This window comes from Notamacropus eugenii, chromosome 2, assembly GCF_028372415.1.
Source record: "Notamacropus eugenii isolate mMacEug1 chromosome 2, mMacEug1.pri_v2, whole genome shotgun sequence".
NCBI lineage: Eukaryota > Metazoa > Chordata > Mammalia > Diprotodontia > Macropodidae > Notamacropus > Notamacropus eugenii.
In genome coordinates, this window is record NC_092873.1 from 111717619 (window position 1) to 111743596 (window position 25978).

At 38.7% G+C, this 25978-nt stretch overlaps 1 long non-coding RNA gene across 1 annotated transcript in view; it reads right to left on the reverse strand.

Annotated features, from left to right (window-relative positions):
- Window positions 1-672: 672 nt before the first annotated feature.
- LOC140526277 (uncharacterized) overlaps window positions 673-25978 on the reverse strand; it is a 34041-nt gene continuing 8735 nt past the window's right edge. Inside the window, exons 2-3 of the long non-coding RNA XR_011974304.1 lie at window positions 2029-2078; window positions 673-1064 (exon numbers count right to left, since the gene is read on the reverse strand). This is a non-coding gene — a long non-coding RNA (uncharacterized lncRNA). The remainder of the gene's footprint in view (window positions 1065-2028; window positions 2079-25978) is intronic.

A 25978-nucleotide genomic window follows, 5' to 3' on the forward strand; every position in this document is an offset into this window, starting at 1 on the left:
AGAGAGACAGGCAGAAAGAGAGAGAGTGAGAGCACCTGTATGGCATACATGGTGCTAGGCACTGGGGATACAAAGACAAAAGACTCTTCTCTCATGTAGTTCACATTTTTAGATAATCTCTAAGGTCCCAATCAGGTTAAAAATCCTACATGGAAATTGATCAAGATATGTTATGTGACTGGCTATTTGAGTGATAGAGTGAGAACTAGGAGTGAGTTGTCTGGAGCAGCTCTTTCAGACACCTTAAGCTTCCTCCTTTCCCAAGTGCTATGTGATGGTGGGGAAAGAAATGAGTTGCTGCAAATGCAGTGTGAGTAACCCTGCCCACGCCCACCATTGGGTCCTCTCTCTGCCAGACTCATTGGTCTGTAATTCGTTTTGTTTATGGCGGCTCCTTTTATAGTCTCTCCTTGCAGCTCAGTTGCTAGGGCCATAATAAAATATGGCACAGAAAGGGAGAGATGAGAGTGGGAAGTTAGCAGCATCCACACTACCATTTGCAGTTGATCCTAGTGGTGAGAAGAGAGAGGAAATGCATGTAGGAAATTCACAGTTCTCATTCTGCTATCCCTAAACCATCTAATTGTAAGAGTGGTTACTCTGGCCCTCATAGCCTAAAGGCCAGATATACCTTACATTTCACCTTCCCCCCTCCCCAGGTTCTCAAGTATTCTCAAAGTGGCTGGGAGGTATCTAGGCTTTATCTTAAGTTCAAATCTCAGCTGCGTTCTCCCAGTTATAGGAGGCCATAAGTAACTCAGATGCATTTAACCACTTAATGGTCAGATTTGCTTTTACAAAGGAATATTTACTTCAAAGGTATAGCAAGAAGCACCATACATACACAAACATGCTCTACCCCCAATACTTGGGATCATAACTCTCCCTCAAGATCACAATTAAACTCAGTACTAACATAGCACTGCAAAGACCACTCCCTCATCCACCCCCATCCCTTATTTCTCTGCACTCTGGTTTCTCAGGGGTTCATTGCTGGCTGGCAGCAATATCTGGCCTGGAATCCTGGTTTGAGCTCCTGGGTCTGGAGATTTAACCACCTACACCTAGAATGGAAAATGACAAAAGAAACAGGTCAAACTCCCAAGTCTTGAAGTTTCTCTGGGCCACAAGGCCTAAAGGGAGAGGGGAAAGGTAGTCTCTAACCTTAATTCATGGTACTGGTGCTGTGAGTGAACAAGACCTTCACCCCATGGATGGAGAGAGACAGAGACAGAGGAGACAGACAGAGAGAGACATAGAGGGGAGAGAGAGACAGAAACAGGGGGGAGAGAGAGAGGGAGAGAGAGAAAAGAAGAGAGAGGGGGGACAGAGATGGGATGGGAGAGGGAGAGGAGAGGGAAATATGGAAAAGACAGAGAAAGAGAGAGACAAACAGAGACAGAGAAACAGAGGTACAGAGAATACACAGAGAGAGAAGGAGGCAGAGACAGAGAAGACAGACAGAGACAGAAAGAGACATAGAGGGAGAGAAACAGAAAGGGGAGGGAGAGAGATGGGAGAGACAGAGTGTGAGGGAGAGAGGAGGAGAGGGAGATGGGGGAGAGAGAGAGAGAGAGAGAGAGAGAGAGAGAGAGAGAGAGAGAGAGAGAGAGAGAGAGAGAGTGTTAGTTCCTAATCTGGCAGTTTTAAATATGCAGCCTTATCAACCCCACAATCAATGGAAAAAGGTGCTCCCACCTATATGACATGGGAGTGCAGGTTGACATCTGTCACATGGGTTTCTCCATCTTAGATGATTTGGACATGGGCAAAGCCCCATTGTACAATACAAATATGGACTACAAAGACTCAAAAGAGTCAACTATTTTTAATAAGGAGGGGAGGAGCTTAGACTCCAAAAGGAAGCTGAAAATAATGAAATGCTCTGGGTTATAAATAAATACTTGATTTGACCCTTAAGAATTTTTCCACAATGTTAGTCATCTAAAAGGCAATGTTATATGAATGACAGAACTTTGTATCAGGAGTCAGCAAAATCAGAGTCTGGATCCTCCTTCAATCACTTACCAGACTGTGCCACTCTAAGTCAGTTAACCTCGGAATCTCATTTTCTTCATCTGTAAAACAGGGGAAATCATGACGCCTACTTCAAGGCTGCTATGAGATACTTGGTTATCACTCAACCTCCCTCACATGATCATTGTTCATGTTTCAAGAGAGTGAATGTAAAATATTTCATGAACCTTAAAGCCTGTATAAATGTTAATTATTATCATCCTTTCTTCACTGTAGTTTGTTCATCCCTCCCTGACATCTCCCCATAACCACCTCTTTAGAGAAATCTCACAACCTCTTGGCTTCAATAAATGGGTCTCTCCCTGATGGCATGGCCATGGTAACCTTCCTCACTCACCTCTCTCTCCACGTTCCTTGCCTGGCTCTTCAAATATTCCCATGTAGAGATTTCATCTTTTCTCAAGTGCTCTCAGACTCACCTGTCTGTTGTCATGGCAGCCGACTAGCTACTGAACAGTTGAGTTCTGTTAATCCCACATTTCCTTTTCTCTCTGTCAAGTTGTCTGACTCAAGGTTTTCTGGGCAACAGCATGAGGTATGTGAAGTCTGGGTCAAGCTCTCCTCACTCACACTTACCCCTTCACTGGTGATGTTCTGTCCTAGGCCTCCGATGTATTTGTACTTTCTCCACTCTCCCCAATCAGATAATGTTCTAGAGAAAGCTTCTGATAAATTCTTTCTTCACACTAAGGTATAAATGACTCACTAGGAGGTTTTCCCAAATCGAGAGTCTGACTGACTCTTCACCCAACCCTGACTCAATAAACTTTATTATAAACCCTGTTGGCTATAGGATCAAATAGAAAATGTTGACCCCTTACTACTTAAACTGTTCTCCTTAAATTTCACCAACCCTCCACATGCTCTATGAGCCAACTAGTCTTCCTTGCCATTCCTTGACCATAAAATTCCATCTCTTGTCTCTTTCCCTTTGCATTGACTGAATGTCATGCCTGGGCAGCTCTCCCTTCTCACCTCCATTTTCTGACTCCCCTGGACTCATTCAAGACTCAATTCAAATCATTCTGGAAGAAGCCTTTCCTGATCTCTCCCACTGCTGGTGCCTTTCCTCTGAGAGCTCAGTTGTGTCCAACTCTTCATAACCCAATTTGGGGCTTTCTTGGCAAAGATACTGGAGTGGTTTGCCATTTCCTTCTCTAGCTCATTTGATAGATGAAGAAACTGAGGCAAACAGGGTTAAGTGACTTGCCCAGGATCACTCAGCTAGTAAATATCTGAGGTTATATTTGAACTCAGGAAGGTGAGTCTTCCTGACTCTAGGTCCAGCATGCTAGCTACTGCACCACCTGACTGCCCTTAAAACACTTTACATGTTACGTAATTATTTGCATGTTCGCTCCCCAATTAGTATGGGATCTCCCTGAGCACAGCGACCATGTCCTTTCATTGTATTCTCAGCTGTACACTGTACTGTACACAGTGCTGGCACATGATAAGGGTTTGATAAATGTTAGTTAAATGGCTGATTGGCTGAAAATGACACAACCCAGGAGTTTTTGCATTTTAAAGGGAGACAAGTCAAAAAAAGGAAGATCATAGAGTTTCAAGTATGGGAGTTGTTGTAGAGAGAATTGCTTATTGTGAGGCTCAAGAGAGTGAAGTAAAACGTTTCAAAAACTTTAAATCTCTATATGCTTTTATAATGGCCTCTCTCCCCCTCCCTCTCTGACATCCATTTATAACACCTCTTCAAGGAAACATGCTTACAGTCTCTTGGCTTCAGTAAAGTAGTCCATCCTTGTTGATGTGGCTATTGGACCTTCCTCACTCACTTCGCTGGGACGGGTAGTGAAGCCTTTTTTATGCTGCTAAAATAATACCCAGAGTAGGAAGTATCTACTTCAATTTCTGACAAAGCCAAGTCTAATCTGCCCAGAATCCTCTGTAAGCAAATTCAATTAAATTAGCCTTTATCCAGGCACTGTGTGGAGTTATGAAGATACAAAGTCTAAAATGAAACTGTTCCTGCCCTCAAAGGGCTTACATTCTACTGGGAAAAAAAAGTACATAAGTATATTTAAAAAAATATAGAATATATACAAAGTAATTTGGGAGAAGGGAAGGTAATTACTAAATAGTAACTGTTCCTCTTTTACCCAGGAACCCTGAAGGTCTTCCCCGCCCAGTTTGATTTTTGGTTATTTTTTTTCTTTTATTAAAAGGGGCCTTCCTGTGAGAAACTACTTAAAGAGGCCTATTCATGGAATGAGTATTTCTGAATTGTATGATAAAACTCTTCATTAATATATATGAACCTCTCTATAATATTCTTTGGTCTAGACTGAGGGAAGACCCATAGGCTAAGTCATCTGTGACTAACAAAGTTAACAAATTATCAATTAAATAATTATTAAATTGTTAATTAAATAAGCAGCAAAGGTTAACTGAGTAACAAACACTCCTTGGCTGTGGTCTAGACCCTGTATTCAATTCTAAAATATACAGAGCCTAAATGCGTAATGCTTGAAACTCAATTCTTGGCCAAAGGGGCAGCTAGGTGGTGCAGTGGCTAGAGCCCCAGTGCAGGAGTCGGGAGGACCTGAGTTCAAATCTCACCTCAGACACTTGACACTCACTAGCTGTGTGACCTTGGGCAAGTCACTTAACCCCAATTGCCTCATCCTGAGTCATCTCCAGTCATCCTGATGAATATCTAAAATGAGGCTGGTAACCTTGCACAGCCTTCCCTCACTCAAGTCAAAGTCAAAGGTAAGTCATGTCATCATCCTGATGTCATGGTCCTCTTTGACAACGAAGGACCAACACAAAAAACTCCCAAAAGAGTGGGGAGTAGACCTATGATATCATTGCCATAGGGAACTTTCAGGTGGGGACACTCCCTTTAATAACACAGATCAACACCTCCGCAATTAAAGTGTTGTTTAGAATACTTAGAAGTTAAGTGACTTGCCCAGGGTTATATAACCTTTATGTATCAGAGGCAAATCTTCCTGGCTTTCTAGCCAGTCCAACATAACTGCCTCTCTGTTGATAAAGGAGGCAAATGAGCAAGAAATTTGAGGGTGGTTTTTTGACATGCAAGATTAACAGTAGGAGTTGTAGCACCTCACATACCCGCCTTTTTTTAAATTTTCTTTTACTTTTAGCCTCCAATGAGTATGACCCTACCACCTTTTACTCCTCTACCTCTCCAGTTGTAGAATAAGGTCATGAACTCCAAACATTTAAGGTTTAAGGAGAGAGTTCAGCTCTGACTGACTTCTCCATCATACCCCTAAGCCTGGTACCTTCTCTCTCCTCTTCTTTTTATCTTCCTTCTGTGTGTTTTCTTCATTGATTAGATTATAAGCTTCTTGAGGACAGGGACTGTCTTTTTTGTATTTGTATCCCAAGCACTTAGCAAAGTGCCTGGAACATAGTAAGTGCTTAAATGTTTATTGATTGGTCTACTGACCACTCCCTTTTGGTCACCTATCTCCATACTGTATGATTTTTCAACAGTCTTTTCCTTTCATGTGTAACAACAGGGAAAAGCACACTGTTTAGAATCATAAGACTTCAGCTGGAGTGCCAGCTGCATCATTTCATACCTGTCACTTGGGGAGAGTCATTTCATTTCTCTAAGACTTGGTCTCCTAATCCATAAAATAAGACTAATGCCACTTGTACTGACTTAGTCATCAGGTGGTTGTAAAAAAAAATATGTTTTGTAAACCTTAAAGCCTCAAAAAATGAGTTATTTTTAGCACATGCATGTGAACTACTGCTATTTTTTGTTATGGTTTAAAACTATTTCCCTTGTCCTTTTCTGGAAAACAAACCATTATTATCATCTGCATAATAATCTTTAACCCATTTGGAGACTACAGTCAGATACAGTCCTTCCTCCTTGACTGGACCTTTGCAAAATGATAAAAACAAGGTTAATGATGATGATTTTTTAAAAAATTAGCATTTATATAACTCTTTAAGGTTTGCAAAGTCCTGTGAAGTAGGTGTTATTATCATCCCTATTTTACAGATAAGGAAGCTGAGACTGAGAGAGGTTAAATGAGGGTCATGCAACTAGTAAATGTCTGAGACAGGATTTGAACTCATGCCTTCTTGAAACCCATTCTTGTCAGTATCTCCTCATAGGTAATGTGACCACATTTCAATTACAGTGATGCCTGTATCCCTGAGTTCTGATTCTAGAAGTATTCTCACACCAATAGTTACTAATCAAGGGCTGGTGGGTGTGGATGGGAAGGAGGCACAAGCTTGTATCCCCCAAGCTTGTATTTGCAAATCTGGTCTCAGAGAAGAAAATGACACCTAAGTTTAAGGTACTCTGTGGCTCTGCTCCAAAGATGATAGCTCAAAAACGCCTACTGGTATACTTCCCATTAATAGTCAGCCAGTAGATATAATTAGCTCAGCTAAGTTCCATGGATCTTCATTTCTCCATACTTCTGGATGACCAAAACTGATGCCCTTGACTCCATAGCTGACTTTCTCTTTATGCTGCCCAGGTATCTCCACTAAGAGATTCCAGGGTGGAGTGGCAAAGGCGAGAAGAGAAAAAGCTGCCCCTCTGATAGAGGTGAAGGGAGTAGGAGAGAATTGAAGGAGTAGGAAATCCTGAAGGGCAAAGGGTAATCTCTCAAGAACTGGATTTTCCTCCATAGTTCATTCTCATCTCTGCTGCCAAGGTCACACTTTTCAGAGCTCCTTTCCTTAACTACCATTTTTTTTAAAGGACAGATTCTTCTGCCTTCTAAATCAATCAAACATTGTCGAGGACTTCTTCAAATCTCACATAAGTCACCCTTAGTTATCAAACCTATTGCTTTTTCATACTTTAATATTTAAAACCATTTTGTCTCCTTTATATGTTTCTTACATTCTGTGATTTTTATCTGCTGGGACTGAGAGTAAATCAATTGATCAACTCTCCTCAATACAAGAATAAGGAACAAAACATGAGAATGAGGATTATTTGAGGGAAGTAGACTGTCAGGAATAAATCCAATATTTCAATACTGCCAATGGATCTGTAATCTCAGTGACCTAAGTCAATAAAAATTAAGCATCTACTGTGTGCCAGGCACTGTGCTAAGTGCTTGGGATACAAAGAAATGTAAAAGACAGTCCCTGTACTCAAGGCACTACCATTCTAATGGGAGTGATGACATTTAAATGATTATGTCCAAACAAAATATATAAATATATGTGTGTGTGCATATACACATACATACATATACATTATACACCCAATCTATAGATATTTAATATATATATATCTATATACATAAAATATATATGGTAAATTAGGGAAAATCAACAGAGGGAAGGCACCAGCAATTAAGGGGAATTGGGAAAGACTTCTTATAGATTTTAACTGGGAATTGAAAAAAGTCAGAGGTACCAGACAGTACCAGACAGTAGAGAAGAGAAGAAAGTATTCCAGATATGAAGAAAAACTGTGAAAATGCATATAGTGAGGAGATGGAGTATCTGGCAGAAGGAACACCAAGGAGGCCAAGATCACTAGATTTCAGAGTAGGTGCGGGGGAGGATGAAATGAGTACAGGATTGGAAAATGTTATGGGGAGGCAGGTAGGTAGGTTAAGAAGGCTTTAAATGTGAAAGAGAGGTTATTATGTTTGATCCTCAAAGTGATAGAGAACCATTGAAGTTTATTGATTAGAGAAACATGGTCAGACCTGAGCTTTAGGAAGATCACTTTGACAGATGAGTGGAGAATAGACTGGAAAGTGAAGAGCTGTGTAACAAGGAGAAAAATTAGTAATGTATTGTGATAGTCTAAATGTCAGGTAGTAAGGGACCAAACTGGGGTGGTATCAGTCAGAGGAGAGGAGAGGACATATAGGAGCACTGTTACAAAGGTAAGATTGACAGGCCTTGACAACAGATTGGTTATTGGGGGTGAGAGAGAGCAAGGAGCCAAGGATGATACCTAGGTTTTAAGTATGAGGGCTTTGGAGAATGGTGATATCCTCAACAGTAATAGGAAAATTGGGAAGAGGAGGGAGTTTGGGGAGAAAGGTGATGATTTCAATTTGAGACTAAGTGAGTTTAAGAAGTTTGTGGGACATCCAGGTGGTGATGTGAAGCTGGCAATCAGGAGAAGAGATCAGCTGGATAAAGAGGCATAAGAATCATCTGCATAGAAATGATACATGAATGCATTGGAACAGATGAGATCACCAAGTGAAATAGGATAGAAAAAGAACCCAGGATAGGGTGCTGTGAAACATCCATAGTTAGAAGGTTTGACCTATATGACAGCTAGAAGATACAGCAAATGAGAATGAAAAGCAATCTGATACATAGGAGGAGAACTAGGAAAATGTAACGTCCCAAAAATGCAGGGGCAAAAAGGGGAGTATCAAAGAGAATAGGATGATATTTTTCGTGCCAAAGACTACAGAGAGATAAAAAGGATAAGGATTAAGAAAAGGCCATTGTATTTGTCAGTTAAGAGATCAGCAGTGAATTTGAAGAGGGTCATTTTGGCTAAATGACTAAGAAGAGTTAGAAAGGAAAGGAAATAGAAGTAATTACTGTAAATGGCCTTCTCAAAGGATTTAGCCACAAAAGGGAGGAGAAATAAGGGATGATAACCAGTAAAGATGGATGGATAGATCAAGGAAGGGTTTTTGTTTTGTTTTGTTTTGTTTTGTTTTTTTTGAGGATGGAGAAGATATGAGCAAGTTTGTTGGCTGTAGGAAGGCAGCCCATCAACAAGAAGAAATGAAAGAAAAGTGAGAATGAGAGGGAGTAATCTGCTGAAGAAGACAGGATGGAATGGGATCACTTGTGCATGTAGATGAGTTAAGAAAGGGAAAGAAGAAAGGAAATGAAGGGACCTATTGTAGATGTCCTCAAGGAGTTTAGCCACAAAAGGGAGACATAGAAGATGGTGATAGCTAATGGGATTAGATGGATAAATCAAAGGAGGGTCTCCATTGGGAGAGACATGAGTAAATTTGGAGGCAGTAAATAAGTAGCCAGTAGACAGGGAGACATTGGAGATAAATGAGAATAGGATGATGGATGATGGCAATAACTGGGCTATGACCATCTCCGTGTGTGGTTGGGTAGGGTGAAAGAGTAAGTAATAGGAAATTAGTAAGTTGAGTAACTTGGAAGGGAGGAGGTTTAAGGTGGTGTTAAGAAGTATGAGGGCAGGAGTTAAGAAGAAAAGAGAAAGACTGTAAGACAGACACTGAACTCATTGAGGAATGATCTGGAATGTCCTGAGGGTCAGTAGACAGTAGTCAGCAGAATTTTGACTAGATGGTAAAAGGTTTGAGGTACTCAAAGACGTTAAGGTTACTGAGTCATGTGGTAGAGGGTGAGCTTAAAAGTAGCAATGGAAAGTAAGGGATATTCTAACTCCCCTTCTCTGATCAGTAAATCTAGGGAATCGGGGAAAGTACAATCAGTGTTACAAAGGACTATTTGTTACTCAGAGTTCACAGTCTTTTGTATTTCAGGAAGAGGCAGTGAGGGATGGAGAACAGAGTTTGAATAATGACAGTCAGAGGTTCAGAATCACTGGGATGGAGAGAGTATGACCATGTGGGAGTAGCAATTTGTTAATCATTGATGAATTATTTCAGAAGGGTTATTAATGTCACAAGGGGCTCATTCTCAGGGTGGAGTCCTTTCATAGTGTTAGGCCACACAAGTGAGGAGGCCAGACAAGTGAGGGGACCGGTGGGGAGATCTGATGGACTGGTCTTTCTCTTTTATCTCTTCAGGCAGGCCAGGTTAGGAGTTAGGCTGAGTGACCTGAAAAGAATGGAGTTTCTTTGTGCCTAGCAAACAGAAACAGGCCAGATTAGGGATCAATCTATAATGTAATGCTCTCTCTCTCTCTCTCTCTCTCTCTCTCTCTCCCTCATTCCCCTATTAGCAGGAAGAAGTCCTCTTGGGAGAGCAGCCCCTGATGGAATATGATGACTTTTGAAGTTATACAGTTACCCAGATTGAGACATATATGTGCCCACTATAAAGTGAAACTATCATCCATGTCTTCCCATAAATCCTTGACAAGGAATCTACTACACCATGGCTTTTCTTTTTCTTGTTTCTTTTTTTTTTTTTTTTTTGGCTATATGTTTTTCAGTGACTTTCTTACCCCACCTATTTACAAAGTTACTCCTTCAAAATAAATCACTACTTGATCTTATCCATCATGTTCTTTTTCCCTCTGAGTTATCCTCAATTTCAATTCTTTGGAGACTATGGAGCTTCATGTAATCATATAACATCACCAAAAAGAAAATTGCTATTAAAGTCAGGAGGGCCCAAAATTCAAAATTCAGGCCTGCCTTTTGTCATTAAGAAAGTTTAGTCATTTTACTCAGAGTTAACACTGTCTGGATCCATCCTTATTACATTTGCAGCCTCTTAAAGCCAACTACAAAGAGGTAGGATTACTTCCTGCAGTTTCCATCTTGTTCCAAAATGTAGTAGACCTTATTGGCAACTACCATAGTAAATGAAGCTAATCTTTTATATGAGAACTATTATTTAGCCCCAAGACCTGAGAGGTCTTGGGAAAAAGCCTCTATGCCTAGATGTTTAATTTCCAAATTTAATTTCTGCCTCCTAATTAGTCATTCCCAAGGGAAAGGAAGGAGGTTAATCTAATACAGGCCTGAAACAAAGCAGATTAAAGTGAGAATTTCAGCTAGAGGGGATTTCGAGGGCAACACAAAAAGGAATGAAGGCAAAAAAAGGAAAGAAAGAAAATGGATAATTGATGTTATCCAAGAGATGACAGGAACATGCTTCCACAGTTTTTAAAGGGAATAATTCTATCTACTAATCTCCTCTCTGTGTATTTTAAGTGTGAGGATGGAGGTGCATGTGTGGGTGTGGGTGTTAAACGTGGGTAGGAGACCCGATTGCTTTCTCTTACCAAAAACATCAAGCCAGTTATCATTTCACTGCCAAATCCCTCTAATGTGATTATTTGTCTTTTAAAAAGGCAGTAAGAGGATGTTTCCTGAATGGCATAAGACTGTAAAAATGCAAATGACTGTGCCTAATTTAGAAAGACAGAATGAACCAGCAGGATGTGAGTATGGAGGAGGAGGGAGCCATAAGTTCATTAGTTAATTTTCCCAGCGTGGGGGCAAAAAAGCATCTGACATTTTCCTCATGCAGGTAACTATCTCACAAAGAAAATAGAGAGGCTGAGTCTCTTAAATCTTGGAGGTCATGTTAAGGAAGTCCCATGCTGAATGCTATAAACAAGTTAGGCAACAGCTCCTGAAGGGGAAATTCTAATTCCTGGAACTAAGCAGAAAAATAGCCAACACACAGCTGTATGTCTAGTCACCATATTTGGGGAAGAAATTTATTATGGACATTAAAGTAAATGAGGTGGATCATCCCAGTTAGAAAGGACGAGGCCTTTGATGTTTTATGTTCTTGCCCTAGTGATGTATTTTTTTTTCTGGGAAATAACACAAGAGGGTCATAAGCAAAAGTGTTCATTTATAACTAACTCAGGCAGGAAACTCAAGCAGAAAAAAAGCAAGCCTAGGTAATAATAATAAAAACGATGAAGATATCATCTTCATTTTCATCATCATCATCATCACTGACATTTGTATAGCACTTACTACGTGCCTGGCACTATACTAAAACCTTTACAATTATTATCCCAGTCAGTCCTTACAACAACCCTAGGAGGAAGTTGCTGTAATTAAACCCATTTTACAGATGAAGAAACTGAGACAAAAAGGTTAAGTAACTGCCCACGGTCATACAACTGATAAGTACCTGAGGTTAGAGCAGAACTGAGGTCTTCCTCACTCCAGATGTTTATGCCACCTACAGCCACTGATCAAAAACGCTATCAGACTAATATTGGCCTCAGTGAAGAGTTGAATGTAGTACTCCCTGGGCTTGCTCTGTCAACCTCTATTCACAGGATGGCTAGGGCCTTTGAGGGCAGTCTACCATGTCTCAGTGTTCTAAGAGTAATCCTGAGGGTTTCTAAAACACTTGCACATGAGCCTCTGTACAGTATGTTCCCTGTTGATTACCAGCCAGTAAGACTTAATTAGGTTTCAGTAAAGGGTATTTACTAAGGTGTTAAAGTAAAAACTATTGATATAATGGCAATCTTCTCTCCAAATTTGGGACACACTCTCACAATTGTATACAGAGTCTGTGAGAAAGTAGGCTCAAGTTTGTAGATTACATGTGCCAAAAGGGTAACTCACAATTCTTGGTTGTATGGAACTCTTTTTTTTTTTTTCATTTGTAGATTTCTGGGAGTCAAGATGATGGAATAACAGAAAGAAACAGGAGGATCCCAGTACCTCTTCCACACTTCTTCCACAAAGATATAGAAAACATACCTGAGTCCTGATCAGCCAATTCAAAAAAAAAAAAAAAAATCACAGTGAATCATTATTCTAGCCCAGGTCAGCATAGAAAAACAGAGAAAAAAAGTCTGTGAACACAAAGAATGGGGGTTTGGCTAGGGGCACATTGTGAAGAACATTTCCACACTCAAGGACTGAAAGTAGATCAAGTCATGCTGTGAATGACTTAGCTATTCTCAGCAATACAATGACCCAAGAAAACTCTGAAAGGCTTATGATGAAAAATGTTATCCATCCCCAGACAAAGAATTGATGGTGTCTGAATACAGATTGAAGCACTTTATTTTACTTTCTTAATTTTTCTTGAGTTTTTTCTTGTCTGTGTTTTCTTTCACAACATGACTGTTATGGAAATGTTTTGCATGACTACACATGTATAACCTATATCTAATTTCTTGCCTTCTCAATGAAGGGAGGGGATAGGAAGGGAGGGAGGAAGATAATTTGGAACTCAAAGCTTCAAAAATGAATGTTAAAAATCTTTTTTATTTGTAACTGGGGAAAAATAAAATACTGAATAAATTTTTTTAAAAAGAAGAAAAAGTGGATCAAGGCTGGGCATAGGGCAAGAAAAATTCCAGGGGAACCTAGAACTTGAGCATGCAGAAGTGAGATAAGTGGCCACTCTGTAGCTCAGCACTAGTTCAAGGTCACAGATCCATGGCAGACTAAGAAAAAGACCTTCTCCTAGTAAATGAGGAACTGTCAAGGGTCTCAGACTGTGTAATGAGCTAGCAGCAGGTGTAGATCTGACCCCAGAAGGGGAATCAAGGACTCATTTCTATCTTCCAGCCCAATCTGAAACCTAGAGTGGAATAACCAGAGCAGGTATCTCAGACAAAGGAGAACCTGCAGAGCTTTCCACCTGGATGTTACTGACTAAGCTGTGCAGCAATTTACTGGAACTTTCAACCAGGTACAAGGCCACCAACATGTTGCTCAGATCCTAACCTGAGTCAGAAACTTGCAGAACTAAGCTCAAGAGATCAGTGAACAGACTTTGTCTCAAATAAAACCACTTTGGCGAGTTGAAAGCTTGTAAGTTCCCAGCCTGAGCTATCCCTGAGATTTTGGGATATTTTGAGAATAACAACACTCAATACTCCCAGGAAAGCAGTAACTTACCTCAGATATTACATTTAAAAGTATACAGAGCCTGTTCCTAATATAAAATATAAAGTTAGGAAGTAAGCTTAAAGAATGAGAAAATTAAAAAAAAAAAAAGAATCTCACCATAAAGAGTTGCTATGATGACAGAGATGCTCAACACACAAACCCAAAAGAGAATGACTCCAAAACATCTATAAGTAAAGCCTCAAAAAAATACAGATTGAACGTAAGTCCAACCAAAATTCCTAGAAGAGATAAAGCAAGCATTTAGAAGAATTTAAAGTGATTTGTAAAAATTAAATAACAGTGCTAGAAGAAAAAAGAATGAGGGAAATAAGAGCTATAGAAGAAAGATATGTAAAGAGAATTAGTCATTTGAAACAAAAGGTACAAAATCTTATCCAATAAAAAACTCCCTGATAATTAGAATTGAATAAATAGAAGCCAACAGTTCCATGAGATATAGAGAAATATTTTTAAAAAGTTAAAAAACAGTGGAAAATGGCAGAAAATGTGTGGTATTTCACATTAAAAATAGCTCACCTGAAAAACAATTCGAGTAGAGGTAATTTAAAAACCAACGGACTACCTGAAAGCCACGACCACAAAAAAGAGCCTAGATATTATATTTAAAGAAACCAAGAAAGAAAAACTGCTCAGACCTCTTAGAACCGGAAGGCAAGGTAAAAATTAGAAAGGAGCCACTGCTTACCTTATGAAAGAAACCTCAAAATGGAAAATCTAGGAATCCCAAATCCAGAATTTCCAAATAAAAGAAAAAAATGCTGCAATCAGCTAGAAAGGATTCATATGTCAAGAAACCAGAATTAGGATCACACACAACTTAGCAGCCACCTCAGTAAAGAAAAGGAGAGGTTGGAATATGATATTCCAGAAGGCAAAATATCTAAACTTATAACCAAAAGTAACTTACCCAGAAAAATACTATAATTCTGTAGGATGAAAAAAAGGATCTTTAATGAACAGATGACTTCTAAGTATTCCTGATGAAAAGACCAAAGCTGCGTAGAAACTTTGAAATACAAACCTAGGACTCAAGAGAAGTATAAAAAAGGCAGACTTCAGCAAAGAATCATAAAGTACTAAAAAGGATAAATGGCTTAAATTCTAATATGGGGAGATAGTGCATGTTTGCTCAGAGCTCTGTCATCATCAGGGGTCATGGAGGGGGTCTAATTAGACAGAGTACATAGATGTATTTCTATTATGTTTTGATTATCTTAAAAGAAGAATGAAAAGATGGGGAAATCATACACTTGTGACAGGGTTGGGGGAAGGCAAAATAAAGAAAATTAATTCACATAATTTGGGTGAGTAAGTAGAGCTTTAGATAAACAAAGATGAAGTGGGGAGAGGGCAACAAGTTTGTGGAATCTTCATGAAATTATCCTTAAATGTAGCTCCATGTTGGGGGGACAGGATATGATTGAGGACCAGAAAAAGCTTTCTCATTCAATTCAATTTATTCTAAAATATTTAACAATTTGTGTGCCTAGTAAGTACAAGGTACTGTGCTTGGTACCGAGGCAGGATAAGGCATGGTCCCCCTTGTTCTTCATGATCTTATTATTGGGTTCACAGGACACATATAAAAGAAGAAGAATGATATTGGGTAGAAAGTTGGCCTTAGAATCTTGGGATTCCCTCTCACTTTACTATTGGTCTCCATTAAAGGATTCTGATGGTCAGATAACATGGAAGGAAACAGAAAGATGGTGGAATTAGATTTTGGTTGGAAGAAAGGCAAACGGAGAAGAGGAACAAACAGGGAGAATTGGTTAGGGAAAATCGAAAAGAAATAAAAATAATATGAAAGGAAAATATGAAGATTATAAAGTGAAAAGGGAGCTTTGGAATATAATCAGACGGCAACAAAATTCCTTGAGAAAAAAATAACGAATGACTTTCATTAATGAGGTTACACTATCCTTTAGGTAGAGAACTGAGTGAAACTGTCAGTGAGTATATCTAGATATTTTTACAAAATTTTATATATTTACAAGAAATGTCAGAAATATCCAGATATATTTATAAAAACTGATATATTTATTTCACTAAACTCAGAGGATTTAACTGCCTTAGGTCAATGAAACAACTATTTTATCCTATCTAATCAGCTGCTTTCTTCCTGATTGGCTAGTAGTAACTGTAGTTTCATAGGCAGGGTAATGCAAACACTGTGCATACTCTATTGTGTATCTGGCATGGTAAATAGAACAAGAACACTGAACACTGTACTTAGGCCTTATGTACTTAAGATTAAGTGCTTGTTGAATGGCCCCCACTTTTCTCTTGACTCCTCTTATTTATCCAGCTTCTGTGGAAGCAGGATCATTCATCTATATTTCAACATGGACATGGTTCCACCTACAAGGCCATTCATTTACAGACCTTCAGATCAAACTGTTTGATTTGATGCTCTCATGCAGATGTGGTATAATCTGCAATAAATATAAACAGTAATCAGAGGATTGCAAAATCTCAGAGTTGAAAGTAACCTCAGCAACAACCTAGTCCAATTCATATGCTCCCCAAACCAGAAAATATTAATTCCTTCACAGATGTTCTTAACCTATGATGTGTGAATTTATGTTTTCATTTATTTTTGATAATCATATTTCAATATAATTGGTTCCTATTATAATCCTATTGATCTAATTTTATATATTTTAAAATAGTATTCTGAGATATAGTTAATAGCTTTCACCAGATTGCCAAAGGAGTTCTGACACTAAAAAGTTAAGGAATATGCCATCTGTCTATCTGTCTATCTATCTATCTATCTATCTATCTATCTATCTATCTATCTATCTATCTATCTATCTATCTATCTACCTATCTGTCTATCTGTCTATCTGTCTATCTGTCTATCTGTCTATCTATCTGTCTATCTGTCTGTCTATCTGTCTGTCTGTCTGTCTATCTATCCATCTATCTACCTATCTATGGTATTCTATATGTGTGTATTTGCATATTTATGGGCACACAATCTTCCTTATAACAAATATATACATATGTACGTGTACATATATATGTATGTATACCCAAAGATAAATATATACATCAAAAGGAAGATCCATGTATCCAGATATATTTTTATGAAAACTGATATATTTATTTCCACTAAAACCAGAGAATTTAGTCACCCTGATTCAGTGAAACAACTATTTTGTCTAATTTAGTCCGTTTCATGTTTTCCCCCTGATGGGCCAGAATTAACATTCACTGACAGTTTCACCAAGCTCTTTACTAACAGATAGTGTCTTCTTCTCTTTAATAAATGTAATCTAGGAATCCTGTTCCTGTCAGACTACATTTCAGAGCTCCCCTTTCTCTTTTTGTTTTAATACATTTATATATGAATAGGGAACATATGTTAGTATACAATTAATATATTAATAGATCTTTTACTATTAATATCTTCTCCATCACCTTTTCAGGTCTAGACAATCAACAAAACAATAAATGAAGGCCTGACATTATAGCATTTGCCAATTTCTGAGATGTGAATACTCACAATGAAAATTTAACCATCAGCTGTCACAAGGGAGCTTGAACTGGATCCAGCACATCTTTGTCTATAACACTGAGGTCATTACAACCTTTTTCCAATGCATAATAATCCCAAGGTATGCAATTCCACTTTTGGAAAACTGTAATTTTTAGGAACATGTTTCCTAATATCAAGTCAAGAGGTACTTGCCTCTCTGTAGCTTCACCCCAGTATTCCATGTTCTGCCCTCTGGGGCCAAGGTGAATAAATGTAATCCCCCTTCCCCAAAACAGCCCTTCAGACACTTGGAGACAGCTGTTGTATAACCTAAGAGTCTTCTATTCTCTAGTCTAAACACTTACAATTCTTCCAAATTATCTTGATATGGCAGGAATTCAAGGCTCTTTCTTGTCTTGGTTGCTTGCCTCTATACAATCAGTGTCATGTCCAGAACTAAACATATCCAGAGCAGAGTTCGATGAGATTATCCTGTTCTTATTCCTGGAAACTCTGCCTTCCTTGCTGCAGCCTAAGACCGCATTATCTCCCTTGACTGCCAAAGAACCCTGGTAACTTTTTACTGTTGTCATTTATACCCGCAATTCCTTTATCCACTTAACCCTATATTCCCCCCACCCCCAAAATAGTATCTCTCTACCAAAACAGATCAAGAGTTATTCTACAATTTATAGCCCTAAAAAGCTGCCTGATCCCTGAAAGGCTAAGTAACTTGCCAAAGGTCACACAGACAATATGTATCTAGGTCAACCAGTTCTTCCTGACTTTGAGGCTGGCTTTCCAATTATTATGCCAGTTATTGAGCTTAGAATCCACTAAAATCCCACCATCACCCCAATCACTTTTCAGACAAACTGCTGTCTAACCATGCCTCACCATCTTGTACTTGTGAAGTTGATTTCTTGAACCTGTCAGACTTTTTACATTTATCCTTTTTAAATGTCATCTTATTTAACTTGACCAACTGATCTAGACTGTCATGAGTTGTTCTGAATCCTTATCATCATCCAGTGAGTTAGCTGTTGCTCAGTGCGTTTCATATACATATATATGTGTGTGTGCATGTGTGTATATGTGTCCATATATGCACATACATATGTGCATGCATATGTATATACACACACAATATATATACACATGCATATATACACACATACACACAATCATGTGTGTATGTGCGCATGTGTGTGCATATGTGTGTAAATTACATGTGTATATATGCATGCATACATACATAGAAATAGATAGATAGATGGATAGATAGATAGATAGATAGATAATCATACCATTTATTCCTTTGTCCAAACCATTAAATAATCAATATTCCTTCTTGTGATATTTTGGTCCTGTTACTGGCAGCAAGGCAGCTGGGTGCCATGACATATAGAATGCTAGACTTGGAGTCAGGAAAACCTGGGTTCAAATCCCATCTTACTAGCTATATGACTCCATGCATTTCATGTAACTTCTTGCTTGCCTCAGTTTCTTCCATTGCAATGTGGAAATAGTAATTGTACCTAATTCCCAAGATTGTTGGGAGGCTCAAATGAGATAACATGTATAGAACACACTACAAACTTTAAAGTGCTACATAGATGTTGCTGTTGCTGTAGCCACATATTTAATTCAGAAGGACTCCAGAAGGGACTTTGCTTAAACTTTGGGCAAACTGCTGCTTGGTGTACAATGGTACCAGTCTTTGATCTAATGAACAGCTGTTGATTGTTTCCCACAGGTGTACTTAAGTGAGCCAAAAAGTATCCAGAATGCTTCTCCCCTCTCCAAATAATGCTTTTATTATAAAAATGGAACTCTTTGCTAAAGCAACAAAGCCAATAGCTATTAACTATTAACAAAATTTGAGAATTTAATTTGTATCTCAACTGAGTAGACAGCCATTTCATTTCTCATGAGAAATAAGTAAGGGATACACTTTCCTCAGTTTCTGAATTTTCTTAAGCACGTAGACAAGTACTCAGATTAGATCCTGCAGTTCAATATACTAGAATATAGAAGAGACAATACGAGCCTGAAAAAATTTAAGGGGAGGTATTATCAATATCTTTGATTGCAAAAAAAAAAAAAAACTTCATTAGAGTCACATTAAGCATTTGATTTTACTAATCCAGATCTTAGCTGTGAAAGGCATTCTTTCTGAATGAAAATAACATGTTGAATGGGATTGTTTAGTGCCATCTGTTTAAACGTTACAGAGTTTGTTTAACTGATACAGCTATGAGAGACACAGAGACAGAGAGACAGAAAAAAGATGATAGATGGATTATATGTGTAAATGCCTAAAAAAATAAGTAATTACTTAAGTACTTTACCTAAAATGGCTACCTATGATGTAATTCAAGGTTTAAATATAGAATCACAAAATAGTTGGAATAGAGCTCAGCTGCCTTTTAGTCCAAACAATATGTAAAAGGAATCTGCACTAATAATAAACCTTCTCAAACATTTCCACAGTTACTTAGCTCACTTCGGATCTTCTGAATGTTCCTGGTCATTATTTCATCTCACTCTTATCTTCTCCCTGGCTGGAGCAAAATGCAATTTTCCAACTTATCCTGAACCTAAAATATCTCTGTTTTGCAGATGAGGATACTGAGACTCAGTGAATTAAGTGATTTGCTTATGATCCTATCAGAAAAATGGTGGGGAAGAGGCTGGGTGTTGGTGCTATAAATTTGATTACTCAGGATTAGAACAATACATTAATAAAATGCTATTCCTGTTCCTTCATTTTCAGAGGACCAATGATATTACTCGGGTGATATCTTGTCATTCTCATAAATTAGATTTAAGTGAGGCAGAGCTGTGCAAAGTCAACATTCTCACTCTCTCCTCCAGAGTCATCAAAGCCCAGCGATAAGACATTGGGCAAGAAACTTCTACCTGGGCCTCACAGCTTCCTCATCCATAAATTGGGAGGGTAGAATAAGATGATAACCAAGATTCATTCCATCTCTACTAGTCAATGATTCTTTGACTTTATTATACCAATAAAGGTAAGTATTGCAATGCAGATCATATAATTAAGAGGGGCTAAAGTAGAGATGAAAACCCCAAAGTAGAGAGAGGTCTTGCATGTTGAAAATACCATGACAGATGATATCTGAGATAGTATACAATGCACCATTTTGTGCTTCAAAGATTCCACACACTTCAACAGATCAGATCCTTAACAGGAATAAAGAACTAATGAAAAAACATTTATTAAGTATGTGCTATGAGCCAAGAATCTTATTAAGCTCTAGGGATAAAAATACTAAAGCAAAGACAGTCTCTGCCCTCAAGGAACTCACATTCTAACTCACACATAAAAAATGGTGGTCAGGGAGAGACATTTACTCAATAAAGTTAAAGGGATGGTGTTAGTGATTTTGCTAAAAACATCCTCATTATAAGTTTCTTCCCTGTCTCCTCAAAATTCATCACCTGCTGGCCAGCCTTCTAGTAATGATCCTTTTCTAGTATACTTCCCTATACTAATCCTTAGATGAGAGATGTATTCTAGCTTGATAGCACCCAGACCCTTAGTGACAGTGAGGAAGTAAAGGGTGAGGAGATTAGCTAACATACCTGAACCAAACTATCTTCACACTGCTTCCCTTGTTATGATGCCTATACCCTCCCCTCCCACCTTCGGCTTTGGGTAAACCTCAAGACCTCATGTATGACTCTTATTTAGGCCTGTCCATTTATTTACCCTGTGGACTTTAGTTTGACCTAGCTTAGCCTAGCTTTCTATTTTCCCTATCAGATCTCAATTTAGATTACTCTCTTTCTCCCCCAGTGTAATTCTCTCCCTCAGGCCCTGTTAATTGTCTTGAAAATGGTAATTCATATTTACATAACACCTTAAGGTTTTCAGTGCAGTTTCCTTGTGTTGCAATTATTGCTGGGAAACCCACTTGGATGAGTTCACAGAGTGGCTAGAACATTGGGATTTTTTTTAACTAGCACAGTGGTACAAATAGCACCCACATCATTAACCCCGCTGTATAGATAACAAAACAACAGCATGGAAAAGTTAAATGAAATGCCCATGATTCACCACTATGTTGCTATGTTGTTATTGTTCAATTTTCATTCTCCAACAGGACCAATGATATCAGGAGGGTGATGTCTTGACATGCAAGTGAATTGGATTTAAGTGCAGCAGAGCTGTGCAAAGTCATCAGCCTCACTCCCACCTCCAGAGTCATCTGAGTCCAGTGACAAGACATAGGTCAAGACAACTGATGATGGTCCCTAAAGCAGTTGGAGACCTTAGCTTTATATATTATGTATATGAAGTCTCATCCTGGCGATTATGTTCTCCGTCCCTCCCTAGAAGGAGTACAAGAGAAATACTAAGCTCTCAGAGAATGGGATACCTTCAATCCCTTAATGCCATCTCCTTGGGTAGTTGTGCTTATCTCATTAGCCTAAAATATGTGGTTAACATGTATACTATTCCTCTTTGCTATATTCCTAATCTGAAAACCCAATTATAGGTTCTATCTAATCTGTTGTCAAGGTCTGTCAATTTTAACTTAGTAACTCTTTCAAATGGATCCTCTTCTCACCTCTGACACTGCCACCAACCTGGTGAAAGCCCTAATCACCTCACAAATGAACTATTGCAATATCCTGCTGGTTAGTCTTCCTGCCCCAATTCTCTCCCCACACCAATCCATTCTACACTCAAGTGATCTGGTCTGACCCTGTCCCTCCTTTACTCAATTCTAAAGGCTCCTTATGACTTCAAGATCAAATCCCTAGAGGATGGCTACTCCCCAATTCTGTGGGTTGTACATCTAAAATTCTAACTAATAAGCCCCTATCAGTGTACTTTCACTTAATAATCAACCAATGAATACAATTAGCTCAAAGTAAAACATTTATTAATTTTGCGTATTTAAAACAATAGCTCAAAACATCCTTCTGCCATTCCATAAATCTAGGGTGTACTCTTCTACAAATGCATACAGCATTTTCAGTAAGAGTAAATGCAAAATTAGGGTACAGTGGGAGTGAGGCATCCAGATAGGGAACATGTGTCTAAGACTACTCATTCTTCCAGTACAGCTAGACCCTAAACTTTCAAAGACCAAATTCCTGGAATGTGAATTTACTCCAAAGATAGCTCTGAGACCTCACATACTAGAAAACATCACCTTCTCCCTGAATCTGATTTGTTTGATTGAATTCCAGTGAAGTGATTTTGACATAATGATCAGTCATCCATACAAGCAAACATGCTTAATTCTATGCAATAGTTTTACCCTTTGCATAGAATCAATAATAAAAATAAGATATCAAAAAAATCTGTTGCCTAGTTTCAAATCTATATCTTCCCGACTACAAAAACAGACATTTTAGAATACAGTTCTAGGTGCCTAACTCTACTTGCTCTTCCTGACCAGAAAAATTCTAGGACACAGATCAAGGTCTTTAGGCTAAGCCAGCTAAACCAGAATGGCAAATACTCCCAATCCATGAGTTAATAAAACCTTTCTAATATAGGAATTAGCAAATCTTGACAATGTAGCAAATGGTACTCTAGATTCATTCATCAGTTCCTCTGCAACTCCAGTTCAGAGTGTCTGGATACTGTTTGGATTCTAGGTGGCTCAGTAGATAGAGTGCCAGACCAAGATTCAGGAAGACTCATCTTCCTGAGTTCAAATCTGGTCTCAGACACCAGCTGTATGATCCTAAGCAAGTCACTTACTCTTATTTGCCTTACCCTTATTTCCTTATCTACAAAATGAGCAGGATAAGGAAGAAGCAAACCACTCCAGTATCCTTGTCAAGAAAACCCCAAATGGGGTCATGAAGAGTTGGACAGAGTTGAAACAATTAAACAACAGCAGTAGCTCCTAATGTTAGTGACTTTCTATTTGGCTTCCTGACATTGACCAAATTAATTGCTTCTAATCACCTATATATCACAACTCATGGAACCAGGGAAGTGTGGACTTGAGTACCATCAAGGGGAACCTGCTACTATTTTGTCCTCCTGTCTATGATCTCAAACCCAAGTTCCCCAGTAACCAAGAACTCTATCACTTCCCGCTTGGTGTCTTCCAATCACCACCCAAGTTTGATCACTCCCCACTGAAGAGGAAGGTCCTAAAATCTAGAGAATCTAGTGCCACAGAAGACTCCTTAATGAGGTCCTATAACTACTAACTGTAGCCTAAGGTTTATGACAAAGCAGTGAAATCCATTAACCATCCTTACCTCTACTATATCTCTCTGTGACCTCTAGATATTCAACCATCATTCAAAACCTGAAATGGATTGAATTACAAAGATTCTGCATTTCAGAGTGCTTAATAGTTTTTGCTTTCTTGCATTGAGTTTATAGGATCATAAATTTAAAGGTGTAAAGGACCTTAGAAATCACTGAGGCTAAGACCAAAAACAATGAACTCTTGAGGCAAAATGCCATCCACATCCAGATAAAGAACTATGGAATCAGAATGCAGGATGAAGTAGAATATTTTCTCTTGTGTTTGTTTTGTTTTTTCTCATGGTTTCTCCCATTCATTTTAATTCTTCTATGCAACATGACTAATGAGAAACTGTGGTTAATAAGAATGTATGTGTAGAACCTATATAAGATGGCATGCCATCTCAGGGAGAGAGGGGGAAGGAGAAGGAGAAAAATATAAGACTTATGGAAGTAATTGTAGAAAACAAATAAATTAATTTTAAAAATATATAAAAAAAGAAGTCATTGAAGCTAACAATTTTTTCAATGTTATGCAAACGAGGAACAGGGAGATTACACAGTTTCAATAACTTGGCTGTGGTCATGCAACCGGTACATGTCAAAAATAGAATTTTAGGTCTTTTTTGCTAACTACTAAAACATCAAAATAAGGTCCTCCCCCTAAGAACCCTCAAATGATACTTTGTGCATTCTTCAGGGATTTCAAAAATTTTAGATCATCGATAAAAAGGGCCCTCAACATTTGCAATGAAATCCATTATTGCATTTGAATCTCACAATGTTTGTGATGTGGATAAGGCAGTGATTATCCCATTTTACAGATGGGTCTGAAGAGGTTAAGTAGCCTAAAGTGTCCTAAAGTTATAGATCAAGCAGAAGAGAAAGGACATGGTACCTATTTGTCATTTTCTTTAAGTGACAACATGGCACCAGGCAGAGTCCACAATTGTGGACACAGTGACAGCACTCACCCGATATACTACACTAAAATTTGGGACTAAATCCCCAAACAAAACTACACTTACTTTTCGTATATAATATTAGAGATCCGGGGATGAGTGGAATATGTCAGATAGACAGAGAAATGGAATTAAAAAAGGAATCGTAGAAAGTGTAGTCATAAGGAAACTTCAAGGCAGTCTATCTACTCCATTTCCTCAGTTTATATACATGAAAACTGAAGTTCAGAGAGGGGACATGATTTGCCCAAGGTCACAGAGATGTGGTGGAAGCTCAGGCTTGGACTCTTGTCCCATCTAGTACTCTTTCTATAAATGCACTCTTGCTAGGGAAAAGAAATGCCAACCATGACTTTAATCAGTAAAAAAATCTCACACATTTAGCCCCAAGGGATTTTGTCCTTGTTTCTCTTCTCACAGAAAAATGACTCCTGGTTGTATAATCTTAGCAGCCTCTTTATTTATATGGTTACCAAAGGAAGGAGAAGCAAAATATATTTGCTTTTCATTAAACAGGCATCACAAAGTGGGGTGTAGGGTGTTCTTTCTCCTTTTTTCTGAGGAACATAACCTTTTCCTTGGTGCAAGTTATATGGAGGAGGCTTTTTCCTAAGTATGCATCTATTTTGCACAAGGCTTAAATAACAGGGCATCTGAAGCTCAGAACCTTTTTGCAAAGCATATTATAAATCTTTATGTAGGTAGAGAAAGTGGAGAACAGTCTGGAGCTCCCCTCAGTTGAAACTGAATTGTTTCATGAAAGCAGCCAACTGGCAGCCTCCACCCAACCTCAAGAGGCTGGTCAGTTCACCACAGCTCTTCCCTCAAAGAAGCATAATATTAACTTTGAGGTTAAATTTGTCACATCAACATTAATGAAAATCAATATGGCTTTTGTGTCCAAGGGTGGAGCCCTGTGTGGCTGACCAGCAGCTCTCTGTCGCAGTCCAGGAAGTGCTTCCCCTACTGCCTGGTCCAGAGTTCTCTTTGTTGCCAGCTTGGCAGGTTCTCTGTCCCCTCTTCCTTCATGAGGGACCTTCACAGAGTGCCCTCTGTGTGTGTGTGTCTCTCTCTTTCTCCATCTCTTCTCTCTCTGAGTCTGTGTGTTTCTCTCTCTCTGTCTCTGTCTGTCTTTTTTGTCTTTGTCTCTGTCTCTGTCTTTGTCTCTGTTTCTCTCTCTCTCTCTCTCTCTCTCTCTCTCTCTCTCTCTCTCTCTCTCTCTTTCTCTCTCTCTCTGTCTCTGTCAATCTGTGTCTCTGTCTCTATGTGTGTCTTGTCTGTCTCTCTGTCTCTGTGTGTCTCTCTCTGTCTCTCTCCCTCCTTCTTCTCTGTCTCTGTCTGTCTCTGTCTTTGTCTTTCCGTCTCTCTGTCTCTCTCTCTCTTTCTCCCCTATCTCCTGCTGCACAATAACTCTTTCTGTCCTTTGCCAACAGAATATTTTAACACTTGGCTATGTAGTTTTATCATGTTCTAAGTGTTTCATGTGGATATGTTTAATCACCTCACCCCACCCCCAACATGTCTTAAACTTTTTAAAGGCAGGGACTGAGTTAAGGTAGCACAATAGGAACAAATAGCATTTCAGGGCTATCTTTCCAAATCTCAACATTTTTAAACTGGCAAAGACCAGTAAAAAATGGCAGTCTTAAAGTCAAGTCAGCAACCATTTATTTAGCAATATCATGTGCCAGGCACTGTGTTAAGCTCTGGG